Consider the following 22,003-nt stretch of genomic DNA (forward strand, 5'->3'; position numbering starts at 1 on the left):
GGTGTAGTGGATATAACCACCACTTGTAACTATGACATCACATGTGGGTGACAGTTGAAATCCTGGCTGTTCCACTTGGAATCCAGCTCCCTGTTAATGATCCAGAAAAAGCAGTAGAAGATGGCCTAAGATGCTGACACTCCAATGGACAACTGAAATGATCTTGCTTTGGATGAACCAGCACTGGGCCACAGCAGATATATTCAGTATTTATCACCAGATGGAAGGTTGCTAAAACTCTCCCTTTCTTTTCTGTGAATTGGTGCATCAGAACAAAAACATTTTAAGGGAAGCATAAACTGTTCATAAGAAGGTTACATTCTGAAAGTTATTTTATAACATCACAATGCAAAATCGGTTTTGTAAATCTTAGTCTCTAACAACTGAAAACTGTGAGAGCATTAAGAGCTAAACCTGAGAACATTTGTTTCCTTGGAAACTATTCTGTCTCTTAATCCTTTCAAAGCATTCTTCTCAGGTCTTAGGAGAATAATGTAGCACTTGGGGACAAAGATGCAGCCTAGGAGACCTGCACCAGAGGACAAGATGGAGAAAACCTCCACAGCCACCATGACCTTCCCCTTGGTGCTGTGGTAGACAGGCAGGAAGGTCACCCAGACACTGCAGAACACCAGCATGCTGAATGTCAGGAACTTGGCTTCATTGAACTTGTCAGGCAGATTCCTGGCTAGGAAAGCCACAGTGAAGCTTGCCAAGGCCAAGGAACCCAGGTAGCCAAGGACACAGTAGAAGGCAGTGACTGAGCCCTTGTTGCACACCAGGATGATGTGGCCATGCTCAGAGTAGGCATCTGTGTCAATAAAGGGAGGAGAAGTCCCAAGCCAGATGGCACAGAGAACCAGTTGGATCAGGGAGCAGATGGGAATAACGGAGTTAGGTACCCCTGAGAGCAACCATTGTCTCATCCTTCCCCCTGGGGCAGTGAACTTGAAGGCCAGAAGCACAGTGATAGTTTTGGCCAGGACAGTGGAAACAGCCATGGTGAACACCACTCCAAACGTGGTCTGCTGGAGGACACAGGTTGTTGTGTTGGGACGACCAATGAACAATAAGGAGCAGAGGAAGCAGAAGATGAGGGCGATGAGTAGGATATAGCTGAGACAACGATTGTTGGCCTTGACTATGGGAGTGTCTCGGTGCTTCACAAAGACCCCAAGAACCACAGCGGTGAGGAGAGAGAAGCACAGAGCTGTGCAGACCAGGGTCATCCCCAGGGGCTCTTCAAAAGACAAAAAGTCACTTTTTTGTAGAAGCACTGGTCTCGCTCTGTGTTGGCATACTGAAAATCTGGACAGTTCACACATTGGTCCATATCTGGTGAGAAATGTACAATAACATCATCCCAAGTTCAGTTATTCCTGATACACAAGTACATTCTAGAATACCCAACATAGCTAGTTTAGGCAAATAGTCCTTATTTAATGTGAAAAACAGCATATAAAAATGACATATAAAATTACTGGCAATTATTTATGTCCATCTTCCTCATGTTAGCCAGAGTTAACACTTTGTCTTTCTAAGTACCTTTCATAATGATGAGTACATTCTCTTTTTCTCCTAACCAAGCCCTAAGGGCTAGTCTCTGAACCTATTCATGGTGCTTTAAAAACATACCTTAGCCTGTGTTATTTTAACAAGACAAATTCATTCTTCATTGTTTCTTTGGATTGGGAACTGATGATCAAGGTGCCAGAGGTTTGCATGTGTGGTGAGGGCTACTCTGCCCTTATACAGGGCACATTCTGATGCATGCTCATTTTGACAAGAGCAAGCAGCAGCCCTCAGTTTTTAAGTTTTTATTTAATGATTGCATTTTTCATACATTCACCTTTAGGAATATAGGGGTTCTTTTCCCTATACCCACCCTCCCACCCCAACTCCCATCACACCTCCTTCTTCCTCTTCCTCTACCATCTCCTTCTTCATTATGGTTCATTTTTAGTTTGATTTTAAATACAGAGGACCAACTCCATGTTAAGCATAGATTTCAACAGTTTGTATCCACACACACAGACCACATATAGGGCACAGTTTGGGGACAAATTTTGCAGTTGATTCTCATAGTACAACTCATTAGGGACAGAGGTCCTACATGGGGACTAAGTACACAGTGACCTCTGTTGTTACTTTAACAATTAACATGTTTATGTATGCATGATGTCAGTGATCACCGAGGCTCTTGCCATGACCTGCCAAGGCTATGAAAGCCTTTTGTGACCAGAGGCTCCATCGGTATTTGGACAGGACCATATGCAAAGTGGTTGCTCTCTCCTCTCTTCAGAGAAGAGTACATCCCTTTTTGATGACCTTTCCTTTCAACAGAGGTCTCAAGAGATCCTCCATGTAGTCTATTTTTTTACTGCAGAGTCATGGCTTTCCATGCCTGAAATGAGCCCTTCTTTTAATGGTGTTATTTCCTCTGTACTCTCATGGCCTATTCAACCACCCAATGGTTGCAGTCTTTGTTTTAATGAGTACTCATTTATTTATAATTTACATGAAAGTCAGAGTTTCAGAAAGAGGAGGAGAAGCAGAATGGAGAGAGAGAGAGAAAGAAGGAGAGGAGGACAGGGAGAAAGAGACAGGGAGAAAGAAAAAGAGGTAAAAAGAGGAGGGGAGAGATCTTACACCCAAAAGACATTAATAGCTGGACCTTGTCTGTTTTGAAGCCAGTAACTGGGAGCATCTTCTGGGCTTCCTGTATTGGTGTGAGCTCTGAAACTTGGGCCATCTTCTGCTGCTTTCCCAAGCATCAGGAGAGAGCTGCATTAGAAGTGAAGCAGCTGGGACTGAAACTGCTGACCAACAGGGATGCTACCATCCCAGCCAGAGGCTTAACCTACTATACCACAGCACCGGCCCTAGGTTCCCACTCTTAATATCATGGACTGGGAGATATACTTTGTGAATTTGGGTTGCACAGAAATCACCTAGCAATCTCACTAAAACATATCTCTTTAAGGTAAAATCTGGATTATGTCATGATAGGGGAAAGCTCTGATTGACAAACCACATTACAAGGCAAATGGTCAGGTTCTAGAGAAACACAAAAGAGCTGTACACTTGATACCAGCTGGATTACTTGCCACCCTTGAACGTTTTCATCAAAGAACACACTAGGATGCTGCCTGTAATCAAAGTCAGTCTGTAGATCAGTTTGAAACTTACTGGCATATTTCCACTTTCCTGTCTTTTTATCCTTAAACATGAATTTTATCTCCAGTCCTGTCTGTATCCTCTTATGTTCAATATATTGTTCCATTGATGACTGATGTCTCAACTTGCAGGTTTCTTTCAATATTTAGTTAGTCTTTCCTTTGGATAGTTCATACTTTTGAGACATTACATGTGCCATCTTTTGTAGCTTTGTTTTCCAGAATTGGTAAGGAAAAGTAACTGCTTTGTCCAATTTGGTATACCAGCAATACTTAATTCAATTACCGATTCACTGATTTCAATACACCATCCCAATATCACTTTAAATGATGCCACTTCTATGTCTTCCTTTTTAGTAAGTTGAATGTCATTCTTTTTTGACAATATGCATGGAGCCGAACCTCTTGGGTAATTTTCTGTGTAAGTTACATTCTTTCATCAACTTTGTATCCAATCTTCAGCTGTAATTTCCATGTTTTGTAGCATTCTAAAATTCACTTTAGGATTGAAAGCTAATCCTACTTTTTGTCATGTTTGAGTGGTTTTGTTCTTTCTTTACAATTCATAGATCACTTAGATTTTATTACCTATTTTTCTTCAGTTATGCTAATTAATGTTACATTTTTCATGTACTATAAACTGAATTAGACTTTATGAAACTCTTTGGGCAAGATGTAGCCTATTTAAAAAATACTGTTGGATTTACATTGTTTGAGATTTCAAATGTATGAATTTATTTCAACAACAGTGTCTTACAATTTCATTCTGCTGAAATATCTGGCAGTATTTTATCCATCAACTTGAGACGTTCCCATAGAAGAAACAGAATTTTATATTTTCCTTTTCTCTATAGGAGTTGAGAAAGGAGTTCATATGAAAATTATTTATCACAATTCAAGTATTGGGAATTATTTTAATAACTGTGAGGATATTTGGATTTTTCAAATATTGCTCAACATATTTCATAATATTTCTATCTGGAAATATCTGAATTTAATCTATATTTATCAATGTATCAGAATTAAATTATTAATAAGCTCTAATATTAGTATTTTATATTTAAATAGACATCTTCATTTCTCTTTGTGTATAGACACACACACACACACACCCAGTAATCTTATTGTTCACACTGTTCCATCTTGCTGAGATCCATAAATCTTTCTTGTTTATGATCACCAACTTTAAATTTTTCCAATGTTTACTTACTTCAGTTTCCTTATAATGTCCACATTTTACCTTCAAGGGCTTGTGCTGAATTTGCAGTCATTGACCTACCTTGGTATGCATACTTATTTTTTAAAGACAGAGTTACAGAGAGAGTTAGAGACAGAGTGAGGTCTTCCATCTGCTGGTTCACTCCCCAGATGGTTGCAGTAGTAGAGCTGTGCTGACCTGAAGACAGGAGATTCTTCAGAGTCTCTCATGTGTGTGCATTGACCCAAAGACATGGGCCATCTTCTACTGCTATCCCAGGCCACAGCAGAGAGCTTGATCAGAAGAGGAGCAGCTGGAACTAGAACAGGCACCCATATGGGATGCTGGTGCTTCAGGCCAGGGCTTAAACCCACTGTGCCACAGTGCCAGGTCCACTATGCATACTTATTACCGTGTATGTCAGCTTGTGTTCTTTTGATGTAAATTTTATAAATGTGTGTACATATGTAAGAATAAGAAGCTTCTTGAAGATTTATATTTTGAGCAGCAATGACTTTTGTCAAAGGCTAGTTTAGCCCCATTTATTTTATTTGATGTCTATTATACTCAGGATGATATGCTGTATGATTTCTAAGATAGTTTTCATATAACACACAGTTTGTTTAGAGTTGCACTTTCTCACTCCAAGCATGCTACACTTGAATTTGGGGACAGCATTTTACTTATACAAGCACAAAGAACTCAGACATGAGTTTTCCTATACTGAATTAGCACATACATCACACTACTTCCATGGACTGTACTCTGTTGCCAGAACCCTTCATTATCAATAATAAGTTTCAAAAAATTAGAATAATACTAAATATATGGTACAAATAACTACTCATACAACACAAGCAAAAACTGGAAAATATTTATGATACATGTGATAGCATAACTCTGATTCATAGAATAAATCTTATAAATGCCACACTGTTTTATGGGGTGATTATTCTCCAATCTTGGTTTCTATTCATTTTTTACCATATGCATATCATCCTGAACTCCAACATGGTCAGCATTTCAGAGACATTCAGTCTTTTATATGCTTTCAAAAATAATACAGATAATGTATTGTGGAAAGTTTTATCCTTCTGTGGATCATTATTGATTATAGGGATTAATTTCTACCTGAAGGTGAGAAGAGTATTCTCAGAAGTCATATTCCCCCTCTTTTTCTTTTCATGGATAAGTTGACAATTTAAGAAACAGGTGGTAACTTCTCCAAGAGGCAGGCACTGACTTACCTGTCTGATTGGAAATCTCATTCTCAGGACAAGGTGTGCAATCAAAACAACAGGCAGGCTTTCCCTCAAGAGGGGTTTTCCTGAATCCAGGGCTGCAACTCACACTGCATACCAAGCGTGGAATCTGAGAAAAATCAGATGAGTGTTGGTCATAGTTCAGACTATAACTTAAGTTCCAAGTAGAGGGTTTTCAAGTCCTGCAAACTTATTCACTTAAACTGTAAACACCTGTTTCTGACACAATGACAACATTCAATTTTATTTTCTTAAATAGATTAAAAAGACGTGGTGGAAAATGTGTGTGTACTGTCCATCCTCAGACACTAAAAACATAAGAAAGTATTTGGATTGGAAGGGGAGTGGTTTAATGTCTCTAAGTGTCTTTTGAATAAGCCATCCTGCACATATTCCCTTAGCAGTTGGGGGGTAACAATGTGTCATATGAACCTTATGATCAGTCCAACTTACCTCTGTAATTCCTGTGGCCCACTCTATCAAACTCTCAGAGAGAGACAACTGTTCACTCTGTGAAACATATGGGGAAAACCGTCCTACTTTAACCTTACGTCCAAAACCATATGGAAAATTCCAAAAGTTGAGAATGTCGTATTCAGCTTCCAAATTTCTCTTGTGATTCAAATTCACTAGGTCACCAGCTGGATTGGTAAACTGGAGGTTCTTCAGAAATGGGAGCAACTGAAAAAATGCATCATATTCTCATGAAGACTGCCCAAGTGATAACCCACCAAACGCAGGTTAGAGAAAGCCTCTCTTTGTCTATAATCACAAATAAACAATAGAACCTGTTTAGGGCCACCCAATGAATTGAAGTAAAAAAAAATAAACCTGATGAGAACTACATCAAGGTAAGTATGATTTCACTCATTTTTCTACAAAAACAAGGGGAGTCAAAAATATCTAGCTGTGAGATTCAGACCATTTCGAACAGTGCAGTCCAAGCTACCAACACTCATTTTCTCACTGTACCTAGCACAACTATCTGTAATAAAGTTACTAGAATAAAGAACTGTGCAAATTAAATGAGATCCCTTATGTTCATTGTAGATGAACATCCTCAGCAACATTTGGACCTCAAAATAATTACCGTACCTCTGAAGTTGAAAATGGAATAATACAGTCTAGGTATTTCACATGTCAAATTTAAATTGATAGAATTGGAGAATATTTTTAAGTCACAGCATTGATGCTTATCCAAATTACCTTCCCACTTTTCCTTGGAGCCCTTTTGCTAATGACAAATTACAGGCAGAGGCTCATTTTTATCTTGTGTTTTGGAGAAAGGTTCCCAAGCTACTTGGATTGAACACCTGCAGAAGCTCTTAAGGGGATCACTTTAGGAGAACATGTCAACAATGGAAACCAAGTTACCTGCCAGGGAGAAAGTGCCACCTTTGTCCCATTGTTCGCTGGCTGCATTTCTACCTCTTGTAGAAGCATCTCATGTATGCTGTGGGCCACAGCATACACAGCATTGTATATGTTGTAACTCCCGTCACTCATGGTCATATCAAAATGATGCGGAGGCAAGGATTCCAAGGAGGCATTCAGTGGACAGTTCTGCAAAGTTTTACAGGATGCCCCAGTAACTGAGCAATTAAAAGCCAGTGACCAGAATCTGGAGAGGTAAGAGTCTTCTGGGTACTTGGAAGGATTAACTGTCCGAAGAAAGTTTTTGAAACCAGAGATCTCACTATGGTGGTCTGAAAAAATGAGGGTCCCATGGAATGAGTTGAGCAGGAAAGGTACCTCAGAACTGGCAAAATCCCATTGTGAGGTGGTGACCCAGACTTTCCACATCATTAACTCCCTCCATGAATGAAAGCTGGTGCCTATGAGTGACTCCGTGACACAGAAAAGAATCACCACATTTGCTGATGATTTTAGGATCTGAATTTGAGCACTATTTTGGTATGAAATTTGTGACTCTACAGTGGCTGGGATCAATTCCACAAAATCTACACAGATGCCATTCTTCTGCAACTCTACTTTCAAATCAGTCATAAACTTAATACCTTTTGGGAGGTCTGAGATGACCAAACCCACCCAGGTCCACCCAAAATGGAGCATCAAGGAGACCATGCCATGGGCCAGAGAAGTGTCTTTGGGTGCCATCTGATAGAGGGAAGGGAACTGACCACTGTCACTCAGAAGAGGATCAAAAGGCCCAAGAGTCAGCTAAGGTAAAAGGCAAGAAATCAGTGTAAGGTTATTGTTGTAGTGTAAAATATTATTCCTGAAAAAGTTAAGCAGATATTGGAAGTGTCAGATTTTAGGATATTTCATTTACACACTCACCTGTGGAATTTTGTAGAGTTCCAGCAGGGTCCCCATTTGGATAGCAATGCTGCTTTCTGAAATTACAGCAACAGACTTGCTCTGTTTCCTACATGTGTAATTAGGAACGTACTTTTCCAGTCCCGCGAGCCAGATGAAGGGGTTCTCCATCACAGTCATATGAGTGTGCATGACATTATAGAGACCAAATCCCAAGGTCATGTTGGGTAAAAGATGGGGTTTTTTGTTGATCTCCTCAATAACGAAAACCAAGGCCAGAGCATACTGGTAGTTTTTGGACTGAAACCTGCATGAAAGGCACAAGGATCTTTAAGGGAAAAGCCTCCAATCCAGATTATCATCAATTCTGTGATTACTCTGACAGATGGATTGGTCATGGCTAAAAATTCATATGTTCTAATCCGTATGTGTAGATTTGCTGAGTACAGAGTGTGAACTGTTGTATTTGCAGGACACATGTCCTCACCAGAACCAAAGCTGCTACCAACTTATACTGGTTTCCAAGCCTAAATGATTCTGAAAAATAAGATCTGCTTTTACATCACAATGTCTTGGGTATGTTATCACATGGTTGTCCATGCAGCCAAAGAACATGATCTTATTTTTGGATGCATACCTCATCAATTTTAATCATTGCTGGCAACAGCTACCTCTTCTAAGTGTTTGTATTTGATATATAAAGTAAATACTACAACAGGTTCTGGAATGCCCTCTCTAAAGTTCATGCACAGCTAGAAGTACACTCCAGTTCTCAAAGTAAGCATGACAAGGAAAGTCACATCATCTTCAATACTGCCTCTAAATGTTTCCTACATCCACAAACTACAATGATTCTTCATCTTACCACATCATTAAGTGCTTTTTGAAATAGCAGTCTTACAATCATAAAGCTGCAGGTTGTAATGGGAAGAGACTATCTCACTTGAAGGCTATGTGATTGAAAAGAAGGATGATGGCAGAGCACTGATAATGGTAGATGGGAGTCTGTAATTGATCCTGAAAAATCTCTTCCCCATTAAACTTATCCATCAACCTCCATCACAAGCCATGAAAATGAAATCATATTCAGAGCTTGAAAGAAGGGAAATAGTGAAAAGGGAGGAGCACTTTAGAGAAGCTGGAAACACTCCCTGGGTGAACATGAATCACTGGGCTACGAGGCACCTGATGGTTTTCAATTAAGCCAGTCATGCATTTAGAACACTAAACATATGTTAAAGTAAATCACTATGAGTGGTATCAGTATTTACTCCAAACAGGCCTTCTTCACTCAAGTTTTCTTACAATATTGAATATAAATAGCCTTCCATGTGAAGGAAATGATGAATTTCTACTTTTCATTATGAGTGATATCAGTATTTACTCCAAACAGGCCTTCTTCACTCAAGTTTTCCTACAATTTTGAATATAAATAGTCTTCCATGCAAAGAAAATGATGCATTTCTACTTTCTAGGATCTGACATTTCACTAAGAATGCAAATGAGGAGCCCCTTGTATTTATTTCTGATGTCCTGTGTGTTAATTCCTCATGAATAGACTAGGTCATGCACACTGCTTGTTAAGGGTCACTGTGTGCTCCAGAGGAAGTGACAGTTTTTCAGTTCTTGGTTCTTGCTGTAACATAGTATGTATATATGTATGCATATTATATACGTATTCTCTCTATATATTTATGTATAGGTATACTATAACCATGCATACAATAGCTATATATATATATAGTGTTTTATGTATATATAGTTTCTATACATATTTGTTATCCAAATACGTCATTCATACTTTGTAGAATGAGGAAATTTGAAAATCATTGCTATGAATCAAATAAAATTCAGTTTTGTATTTCATATATCTGTTTCTCTCCTCATTACTATGACACTTCCATTGTTCCGCATCCTCTCATTTTTTTCTCCAGCTGCTGCCTTGTACCAAAATGCCTAGACGGCTCTTGGACACACTGGAATTTGTAAGAGTTTATCTCTTTTATGCTGTGTTCTTTATCTCTAAAAACAGTTTATCAGTAACTGATGTATATTCTAAAGTTGGTGAATCTAACATTGGAAGGTATAGCACCTAAATCTATTGACAGTTCAGTATTTCTTATTTTTCCAAGAATCATCAACACAGATATTTTCCATGGGTTTATTAAGATTTGATTATGATCTCCAGTTTGCATGGCATACATCTTGGAGGAATTTGAGCTCTATTCATAGCCTCTTTTCCTACTACTGGAAATTCACTATCTCCTGGTCTCCATCATTAAGGGTACACTTAAATGATGTGCTGCATGCATAACCATGGGGAATACTACTACTAATGAATAAATATTTCATGAATTGCATGCCATGTGCACATATCAAATTAGGTGAATTTATAAAAATCAATGTGAAGTGAATAATATTGTTATGCCAAGCTAGTATCCATTAGATTTTTTCTGCAGAGATCTTTGGATAAATGCCTAAAATACTTCATCAGTTGCATCACCTTGGTGGCACCAACTATACTTCTCAAATCCATTGGATTTAATGATACTGAAATGATCTATGTCCTAATACCTACCTTCTATCAAAGTTCTATGCAGCTGCAACCTACTTCCTGTAGCTTTACAGTAGAAACCAATTAGAAAATTGGCACCTTCATAAACAGGTTTGAAGAAAACAATTCCACTGTCTACAAGATACTATATTTGTAGGCATGAAATTTATATATGCTATATATGTATATGAAACATTTATATTTAGCTACAAATAAAGTATCTTTAAGAGGGGCAGAAACAGAATAATCCCCCTTAAGAAATCTATTTTGCCCAGAAAAGGCAGAATCAGAGAAACACTGTAAATGTAGTAGATTACAACCATTGAAATTATTATGGGTATATTCATCATTAAAATATAATTATTATATTTGTGCAAAGCTGTTGCCCTGAGATTACTTTTATATAGAAAAAAACTTTTTGAATCTTTTCTCCTTTACAACTGTAGAAGAAATGAAGTGTTCTCATTGCCCAAATCTAGTACGTAGCAGAAAAGAATGTGAGCACATGTGGAAGAGCTCATGTAACTCAGTTCATTCATTTCAGTGCATGGGTTCTGTAAGAATCTGCTACTGAGGCACAATAGACCCCTGAGCTGATGAAAGCAGACAGGGAAGGATAGGAGGATACCGACCAGATTCTGGTTCCACCTCTGATGAGATAACATTTCCTGAACCATCCATGGTGCCATGCAGAAAAAAATGTCTGCTTCATGCCCCAAATCAATTACCAGCAGTTTTTAGGAGGGACAGAAGATGGACAGGGCAGGGATACAGAACATATTTGCCTATAGAATTGCAGACCCAATAACAAGTAGCTAATATGCAAATAAATGGAAAATGATTATGGCAAGGAGAACTTACCAGCTGAATCTGCGATATTTGCTGAACCCCTTCATGATTATGGGAACCTCATATGTGTAAATGTGCAAAAAAGCAGCAATCTCAATATATCCATCCTTGTAAAATCTCTGTTCCATCTGGGAATAGCAGTCGGTACTATCCTGACAAGTCACAAGGGGAAACAGCTGCAGAAAGAGCAACAGAAAAATCAAAGGAAACATCTGTGAAAAACCCTATGATACAAGAGCAGTGGAACATGCAGGGTCATGCAGGTGGATACACAGTGTGTGTGTGTGTGTGTGTGTGTGTGTGTGTGATTGCTTGAAACAAGTCACTTTAATACTGCTCCATCTGACCTCTTTCCACCAGCTGTCCACTCATCCATGGGGGAACCTGAAACCCTTCCTGCCCTGAGGCTCTGAAGCTCAGGCCTTCTGTCCTGGTGGAAAACACAAGAAGAAAAACATGTTTGTGAATCATCCTCTTCACCCAGGTGCCAGGATTTCCTCCAAGTCCATGGATACAAAGACTCAAGGGAGAAACTTCTGCTAGTTGCATTTGGTCCAAGGGCTTTGTCAATAAACCACTCCATGAACTTTTGGCAATTATGTACTGGGATTGCATCAGAGGGCATGAAGGGAGGCATCAGGTGAGGCTTTCAGTAAGCTTTCAGACCAGAAATCTCCAGTGTCACACACTACAATGACTCAAAGTGCAACAGGGCAGCCTCCCTCAACCAGTGTTCTGGGCAGCCACAAATCACTTTGATAGCACATGGACCCCAAACCAATCCTGTTTACAGAGATACCCACTAGGACATGTGGTTTTCAATCACTGTGCAACCAGTAATCAGCCTGAATTCAGATATGTCCATTCTGCATTTCTAATCACTTCATCTTTAGTTGTAAAACATAAAAAACTTCCATGTTGCTGTTAACCAAGGTAATCCCATGATGATCTGTTTTTGCACCTACAACCTTGCTTGATACTCTCATGAGAACCTGGGATTATTTGAGTACTTATTTATAGCTTTTAACTCTAGGCAGAGAATACCAGCTGGAAGTCACCTCTTTATTCCCTCCACCACAAACACCAAGGTCAGGATCATGCCTGCAGACACCTGTACTTCTTGAATGCAAGTGACTTTCAGGATGCTTATGTAGGACACCATCAGTGCAGCTAGGTACTATTAATCCTTTGCCAAACCACAGACTGCACAACACAAGAGTGAACAAAATGGATTCCATGTCCTATAGGCAATAATGAGGATCAACACTGACTAATCATTTGTGCTTGTATACCTGTGTGAGGTATTGCCAATAGAATAAATCTAATAAGGGGGGTAGAGAGGGCATATATGAGAACTCTATTTTTCTACTCAAAAGTTTTCTAAACTCAAATTACTGTAAATGTGGTGCCTAATATTTTAAGGCAAACACATTTTTCATTGCTTAGCCACTGCTCTGATGCCATTAGGGAGATTTTGATTAGGGGTACATGCAAAGTGAGATGCAGTATAGGAACAAAATACCGAACAGAATTCAGTAACTTGCCTAAAAATGAAAATATAATTTCTTGACGAGTTAAACTTATTACTGATACATTGATGAAGCTTGTTTTCTATTCAGTGATACAAGAAAAATAAATCTAAATCAGAGAACAAGCATCCACTGTTCTCTCTAATGTGTAGGAACTAAAAATAGAGTCAATCTGAATGCACTTGATTCACTGAAAAGAGACTGGGAATGGAGAGGATGAACTCCATGCAATGAGGAGGCTTCAGGAAATCCATGGAAAATGTGTGTTATGAAACAGTTATGGATGAATTTTAAAAAATTGGCATCCAGATATATTCAATATTTTTGCTTAAGTGTTTCCTTCATATTTAACATTTTCATCTTCTATATCCTTAATGCTGCATTTGACATTTTTATAGTTTGTGATGAATGCTTCAATTTTAGAACTCCAGACTTATTTCAGGGAAATATATATTCTAATTGCATAAACTTATATGGAATCTGAGATCATACATTTATGTCAAATTGAACTTTAGCAACAACATCATAAAGGTTGATAATATTTTTCTATTTGAGACTTCTGATAATTTATATTGAAGTCCAATATCACGTAGGTTACTGCAAAGCAATTTCCAAAAACAAAAATATGTGGACATTTGAGTGGGTAGGTACAGAGTTTTCTGTGTGTACAGGGAACACACACACACATGAACTTACACTCATTCCACATCGAGAACACTGTCTCCAATGGACTATCCTGGACTATCTTCTCAGGCTCAATACACTTCAAATCAAAAGTAGAAATTGCTATAAGTACATTGTAGCATTAACGTCTTAGCAAGCAGTAAGGGGAACTAACAAAATCCACAATGCAGGGATGAGCTGGCATGTCAGCACTCACTGTATCAATTCTCAGTAACTCCAAATTAGCTGTGCTGGTATGCAAAGTCTACAACACAGCATTTTTAACCATTTTGAATTATGTACCAGACAAAAATCCCCACATCATCCATCTTCTAGCCATGCTTAATCTGATGCAGCTCCTCTGAATACAACAGAACATGACATTTTGCTAGTGTTGCCATTTATTGTAATCTATCATGAATCTGTTTCCACCATTATCCAACTAACCTAGGAATAATACTGCTGATTACTGAAGAGAGACCAAGATGGCTGAATGGGAAGGACATACTGTTTTAGGCTAGGAGATATAAAAGTAAAAGTGGAAGAAACACATTCTCATGGGAGAGTTAGAGAGAAAACCATAGTGGGAATTCTATGGAAGGAAGAAGAATGCTGTGGATCAGTGTGGAAGTTGCAGACATGCAATATGTTCAAGGACACAACAGACAATCCCAGCAGCCAAGAGCCAGAGAAAGCAACAGTGTTGGAGAGGGAGGGGAGATCAGACTGCAGTGCCTGAGCCACTGGTTATATAATTGGAGGGAGAGATTTCAAGAGTCAACCACCTGAGAGAAAATTGGAGAATATGGCTACATATCCTTCCAGATACATGTTTCCAACATACAAATTAAAAAACAGAAGGGACAATACAAATATCATCCAAACTGCATAGAGGAATTGAACAGACATTGCTGCACAAATAGAAGAGCCAAAGGCCTTACCAAGGGTGCTAAACATTAGTAAACTTGGAATACTATTCAAAATCACACTGAGATATCACCTCACATCTGCTCGATTGGCTACAATAATTTTTGTTTTTGAAGATTTTGAATGGAAGATTGAGAGAGCGAATGTGAGTGATACAGTCAGAGAGAGAGAGAGAGAGAGAGTATCTTCCATCCCATGGTTCACTCTCAAATGATCACAACAGCTGGAGCTGAGCTGATCCAAAGACAGGAGCCAGGGGCTTCTTCAGGTCTCCCAAATAGCTGCAAAGGACCAAAGACTTGGGCCATCTTCCACTGCTTTCCCTGGCCACGAAGGGCACATGCATCCTTAGGGATCTTTGGTAAATGTCTCCAACCATGATTATTATCAACTCCAAACCTAGAACTACTAGAGACTGAATGTTTTGTGCAAATATGTGGAGGTTGAAAGACTGCTCTGTAGCATGATCATAGTTGATGAGGTCTTTGGGTGGAAATAGCAATTTTTTATGGCTTACCTAGTTGCTTTCTTGGAATTTTCAATATGAGACTGCAGAGATGTAACAAACATCTCTGGAACAGGTGAAGACTGTGAGAAGAGGAAAGGAAAACTCTCTTTACTGGAGGCAGGAAACATGTCTTAGACAAACACCAACACCAACCTCATGTATATTGATCCTGGTCTTACCAGCCTCAGCAATTCTGAAAAATAAATTCCTTTTGTTAAGTCACAAAGTCATGGTATGTTGTTAAATGGAAACGAGATGACTAACACAACGAGTCAATTGGGATGAACACTAGTTACTCTCATTTATGTCAACAGACGGCTCTCCCAAGTCCTTGGATTTTGTATTTGTAGCAAATGCCAGAACAGGCTCTGGAATGTTCTGTCTAAATTACATGCTCCACAAGGAAGAGAAACTGATTTTCAAAGGAAAGCAAAATGAATTAAATACAAATCAATCTTGCTGAATTTTGCACATGTTCCATCATGGACCAAAAATGGTTATTTATATTAGCACATCATTAAATGACTCCTCGAACAGCATCATCATGAACATGGCATTGTGCAAGGTCTTGGGAAAGAATAACTCATCTGAGGGCTATGTGGCTAGCAGAGGCAGGATATCTAAGTGTGGAGCATGGTGGAGTACAAGGCTTGGCATTTATAACTGTTAAACCTCCTCCTTTTCAAAACTGGGCATCAGCTCCCACCCCAAATCAGGAAACTAATTCAGATTCAAAGCCTGAATGAAGGAGATTCTTAAATGCAGAACATTTAGAAGATGTCAGAATCACTGGGGGGACTTCAAGTACTGTAGATCAAAAGGCACTGCACCTAGTGAAGCTGAATGGCTGCCATCTAGTTTTCTATGGAAATCTGAAAAGTATTTTCATATAAATAATGACTATTGATAGCACTTCTAACTCCAAATAGGTCTTATTCTCTGAATCTTAACTCAAGACTTGCATGCAGATTGACTTGCAGGTGAAGAAAAACATTGTGTATTTCTACAGGCACTGACACAAAACTTCCCCAAGGTTAGAACACAGGTGCCCTTTGTGTTTCAAGTGTCCTGAGTATTCAGTCATGATAAACAGTCTGTTTCATGTTGATGGCTTATACATGCTCGTATGTTCTGACCAGAAGGGGTATCTTTCAATTGTTGGGCATAGGATTTTATATGTTTCCAACATGACAAATTGTAAACTTGACTTTTCAAGTATCTCTTTATTATCTATGTTGCTTTCTGGGTGAGATAAGTGGAAAATTGCCAATCTAAGCAAAAATATATTTTGTGATCTGTATTTAGTCTTTCTCTTCTTTGTCATTCTTCCAGTTTTCCTCTAATTGCTCTGTTCTCTTCATCTCCTCCTCCTCTTCTCTAGAAAGCTGTATATGATCTCTGCCAAACAGGCTTTTGCTGAGAGTTTGCAAGTGGATACGATATATCATTCCATCCTTTATCTCTTCGAACATGTCATCAGTGGTAAGAAGAGATTCTGACACTGGGAAATCTAACAGTTGGGGGTTTAGTGGCTAAAGCAATTATTTTAAATTTAATATTCTTTTATTCTGCTGTCATCAACAATGTTTATTTTTCCTTCACGTGTCTAATGAGGTTGCTTTATAAGGTGCTTCTTGCATGATTTTTCACTTGTGAGTTGCCTGTGTCCTTATCACAATCTTTTCCTCCACTTAAGAACCATGAGAGTTTCTCCTGGTCATGGAATAATCCCATGTTGAGTGATTTCATTTCCATCTCATGTCTCAGAGTTTATCTGGGATTCCCACATTAAGTTGCCCCAGATGCATAGTGAAATACACATAAATCTTTTCCTTTTAGGATGGCTCATAGCCTTTGTCTGTTGTTTTGTCTGCAAAAGCATTCAACTGTTTGCAATCCATTTCTTTCTTCCTGGGATTTTCTCATCTAGCAAATTTAGGGAAATAATCCAAATCATACTCTTTGAAAGACCTTGATTTGTGTTAAATGAAGAAGGGAAGTCTAAAAACACAAGGAAGTAGAATTGGGCAGAGGCTCCCACTCACCACAGGATTCCTGCCTCTGTCTTCCGATGAGAAAACTGTGTGCACAGTGCTGAGGCTCCAGACTTTGGCTGAAGATCAATTTGGGGGCATTCATTATGGCAGATGTGTGGATCTCTGCAAACTTCAGGTGTTGCTCTTGAAGAGCTGACCTGAGAGGTTCCACAAGAAGGAGCCCTTTAGTCCATCCCCTAACACTTCAGGTGCATTTACTGCAGTCTTGCAGGCAAGGTCAAATCCATGCTCTGCCTCAGGCACCCTCTAGTGCCTGAGGGTGGTATTGACCCTGACTGAAAGGAAGGGAGACATGGGCATAAGAGCAGCAGACAGCTCCAAATCAAGACTGGGTCAACTGAAACATCCAAATATAATGGAAAGGATCTCCATGGGAACATCAGATGGCCATGCAGAAATAAACACGTGTGTGTACAGGAAGTCTGAAAGACTATTTAGATAAGATAAGAGTCAGTGAAATCGAAAGGCTTTCATAGCCTTGGAAACTCATGACTGTAGCATAGGGAGATTACTGATGCCATAAACAGGAGTGTCAATTTGTAAAGTCAACAACAAGAGTCACTGTGCACTTACTCCTCATGTAGGATCTCTGTCCTTAATGTGCTGTGCATTGAGATTTAATGCTATAACGAGTACTCAAACAGTATTTTTCACTTTGTGTTTCTATGTGGGTGCAAACTGTTGAAATCTTTACTTAATGTATACTAAACTGATCTTTATATATAGAAAATTGAAAATGAATCTTGATATGAATGGAAGGGGAGAGAGAGCAGGAAAGGGGAAGGTTGCGGGTGGGAGGGAAGTCATGGTGGGGGGAGCCAATGTAATTCATAAGCTATACTTTGGAAATCTATATTCATTAAATAAAAGTTTAAAAAAATGCAAAAAAAAAGACTATTTAGATAGGAGCAATGGGATTGCAGTAGGTTTCCTTTTCTCTTTATAAATACTTAGATTCATTTGCCTTAAGGATACTATTGAATAATAAAGGATAACTGGCCAATTTCACATTAAATTTAAAAATGAATGCCAATGTGTTTCCTTTTTAATGAAATAAACAAGCCTATCATAAAACATACAACTCATGAAAAGTAAGTCAGCATAGAATATACTATTCAGATAATACATAAACATATGATCTAACTTTGAATGATAGAAATTATAATCAGATATATTATTGGCACATTAACTCAGGACTTAGTTTTTGAATGCAAAAATATAGAATTTCAGTTCCAGTAATCTTGCCTTTACAAACACACATACATACACAACAAAATTGTTTTGAAACTCAAGGACTCAGATACCAATTGACTTGGATATTTGAAGACACACATGCTAATGGCTATTCATACGCAACTGAGTATGACTCAGGAAGTGTTGCTATGTTCTGAGACAGCCACATAAAGTTACTTGGGTGGGAGGTATCATAACTTTAAGTGCTTCTCAGGCTATAGCTGCTGAAGACACTGTTGGAGGGTTTGGGGAGAAAGAAGTAATTCTATGAGGAACTGATGACTCTGCTGGAGATGATGGGGACATTTAATTTAAGATGCCTCAGTTAGGGAAAAGGCTCTCAAAAAGTAGCTGGAATCTAGTGCTTCACTACTTATCTTTGAGAATAATGGAAACTGGAGCTGGGCAGTGGTGCAGTATGTTAAGTTTCCACCTTGAGTGCACACACTTTATAACCTCTGCTGGAGAGCACTAGGGAGAAAGGTACCCTAATCCACAGTTGGTGGGAATGTCAAATGATGCAGCACTGTGGAATACAGTATGGAAATGTCTGTGAAAGAAAACATATCTGCCATATGACCCAGTCAACTGACTCCTAGGAATTTACCCAAACAAAATGAAATCAGCATGAAAAGGGGTCATCTGTACCCCCATGTTCATTGAAGATCAATTCAAAATAGCTAAGTATGGAATCAACCCAGATACCCATCAACTGATGACTGGATAAAGAAACCATGGTTTATACTCTAAGAATATTGATCAGCAGTAAAAAAAAAGGAATACTGTCTTTTGCAATAACATTGATACAACTGGAAACCATGATACTTAGAGAAATAAGCCAGTATCAGAAAAGACATGTACTGTATGTGTTCTCCTATCTGTCATAACAAGTGCCTAAAAAGTAATGTATTGGAGTGAAATTGACAATTGGAGATTTCATGTTTGTTTATAGCCTTTGTCTCTATTTTGGAGGAATACTGTTAGTTTCTTCCTACCATTGTAGAACACTTTACATATGGTAGGGTTAATCTCATGGGTACAAAGTAAACTAGAAAAGGGTTCTTTGTAAAAATAAAGAATGGGAATAGGAGAGGGAGGGGAAGAAGCATAAGATTGTTGACAGGAGGGAGGATTAGGTGGGAAGTATCACTACATTCCTAATCTGTATATATGAAATTCATGAAACTTGTATACCTGAACTAAAATTTGAAATATAAACACATTGAGTAACTTACCAACAATAAAAAAAAATTTAAAGGCAGAAGTTACAACAAAATACAAATAATTCATGACCAATGGGAATAGAATATGATGGACATTTCTGCACAGTTAAATATATGACCAGAGGGCATTACAAAGGATCCTAATCAGCAATAAGTATGGAGAAACCATTCTACACCAGAAGGAGCCTCCACCTTACATCCACTACATGGGTACAATAAATTGAGAAATTTTTCAAGTGATGTAGATAATGTAGGGAATTTGAAAACTTCAAATGTGATAGAAAGTAACAGCACATATGGTATGGAAGGCGGTTGTCATCTCCTTAGCAACTTCAACACAAAATTAATTTATGACCAAAACATTCCACACCTGAGAGTACACTCAAAAATTAGAAAATATGCAAAAATCTCTTCCATATCAGTGTTTGTATCCAAACAGCCAAAGTTGGAAATAGCACACAAATCAGTCTATAGTTAATTGGAAACACAAAACTCAAAAAATTACAGCAAGGATTTATCAGTTTGTCATGAAAAATGCAGATACTTGCAATAATGTGGATGCCCCTTGAAAACACCATGCAAAAATGAAAGGTCATCTAAATCCACAGAGTCCAATATTTAATTTATACAAAACACCCAGGACAATGAAAACCATAGAAACATAAACAGATTGGTGGTTGTGCAAAATCAGTTTTTCAATCTTAGTTTCTAACCATTGAAAACTGTGATTGCCTTAAGACCTACAAATGAGAAAATCTGTTTCCTTGGAAACTATCCTATCCCTTATCCTTTCAAAGCATTCTTCTCAGGTCTTAGGAGAATAATGTAGCACTTGGGGGCAAAGATGCAGCCCAGGAGCCCTGCACCAGAGGACAAGATGGAGAAGACCTCCACGGCCACCATGACCTTCCCCTTGGTGCTGTGGTAGACAGGCAGGAAGGTCACCCAGACACTGCAGAACACCAGCATGCTGAACATCAGGAACTTGGCTTCACTGAACTTGTCAGGCAGATTCCTGGCTAGGAAAGCCACAGTGAAGCTCACCAGGGCTAAGGAACCCAGGAAGCCCAGGACACAGTAGAAAGCACTGGTCTTCAAAGAAGGAGGTACCTTTCTCTGAAGGGAGGAAAGAACCTCCACTTTGACTATGACCTTGTCTAAACAAGATAAGAGTCGGAGAACTCAAGTAGCTTCCATAGCCTTGGAAACTAATGACTAGAGCATGGGGAGATTACTGAGGCCATAAACAAGAGTGTCAATTTGTAAAGTCAACAACAGGAGTCACTGTGCACTTACTCCCCATGTAGGATCTCTGTCCTTAGTGTGCTGTACATTGAAACTTAATGCTATAACGAGTACTCAAACAGTATATTTCACTTTGTGTTTCTATGGGGGTGCAAACTGTTGAAAGCTTTACTTAATGTATACTAAACTGATCTTCTGTAAAAAAAAAAAAAAAGAAATTATCGATTCCCAACTTGACTCTCACTGGGATTAAACATGACAATAGGTCTGATCTGATTTCATCATCATTTAAAAAAATCATCTATTATTTTTCAATTTATGTTTCTGTGTGGGAGCAAACTGTTGAAATCTTTACTTAATATATGCTAAACTGATCTTCTGTATATAAAGGGAATCGAAAATGAATCTTGATGTGAATGGATGGGGAGAGGGAGTGGGAGAGGGGAGGGTTGCGGGTGGGAGGGACATTATGGGGGGGAAGTCATTGTAATCCATAAGCTGTACTTTGGAAATTTATATTCATTAAATAAAAGTTAAAAAAAAGGAAAGCACTCACTGAGCCCTTCTTGCACACCAGAATGATGTGGCCATGCTCTGAGCGTGCATTTGTGTCAATAAAGGGAGGAGAAGTCCCAAGCCAGATGGCACAGAGAGCCAGTTGGATCAGGGAGCAGATGGGAATAATGGAGTTAGGTACCTCTGATATCAGCCAGTGTCTCATCCTTCTCCCTGGGGCAGTGACCTTGAAAGCTAGAACCACAGTGATATTTATGGCCACGACGGTGGAAACAGCTATGGTAAACATTACTCCAAACGTGGTCCTCCAGGAGGACACAGGTTGTTGTTTTGGGATGACCGATAAACACTAAGGAGAAGAGGAAGCAGAAGATGAGGGCGATGAGCAGGTTGTAGCTGAGACAATGATTGTTGACCTTGACTATGGGAGTGTCTTGGTGCTTCACAAAGACCCCAAAAACCACAGCAGTGAGGACAGAGAAGCACAAAGCTGTGCAGATGAGGGTCATCTCAAGGGTGTCTTCAAAAAACAGAAAAGTCACTTTATTTGTAGAAGCACTGGTCTCACTCCATGGTGGCATCTGATGATCTGGACACTTCATACACTGGTCCATATGTAGTGAGAAAAGTACAATAACATCATCCCAAGTTCAGTTATTTCTGATTCACAAGGTTCTTCTGGAATACCCAACTGTGCTATTTTAGGAATATTCTGATTTGATGTTGAAGACAGCATATAAATGACATTTAGGAAATTATTGGCTGTTATTCATTCCCAACTTC

The 22,003-nt window shown here is 38.8% G+C and overlaps 1 pseudogene; it reads right to left on the reverse strand.

Annotated features, from left to right (window-relative positions):
• Positions 1–401: 401 nt before the first annotated feature.
• LOC138843089 (vomeronasal type-2 receptor 116-like) lies at positions 402–21,729 on the reverse strand (annotated as a pseudogene).
• Positions 21,730–22,003: the final 274 nt, after the last annotated feature.

Source organism: Oryctolagus cuniculus (assembly GCF_964237555.1).
Source record: "Oryctolagus cuniculus chromosome 16 unlocalized genomic scaffold, mOryCun1.1 SUPER_16_unloc_1, whole genome shotgun sequence".
Classification (NCBI taxonomy): Eukaryota; Metazoa; Chordata; class Mammalia; order Lagomorpha; family Leporidae; genus Oryctolagus; species Oryctolagus cuniculus.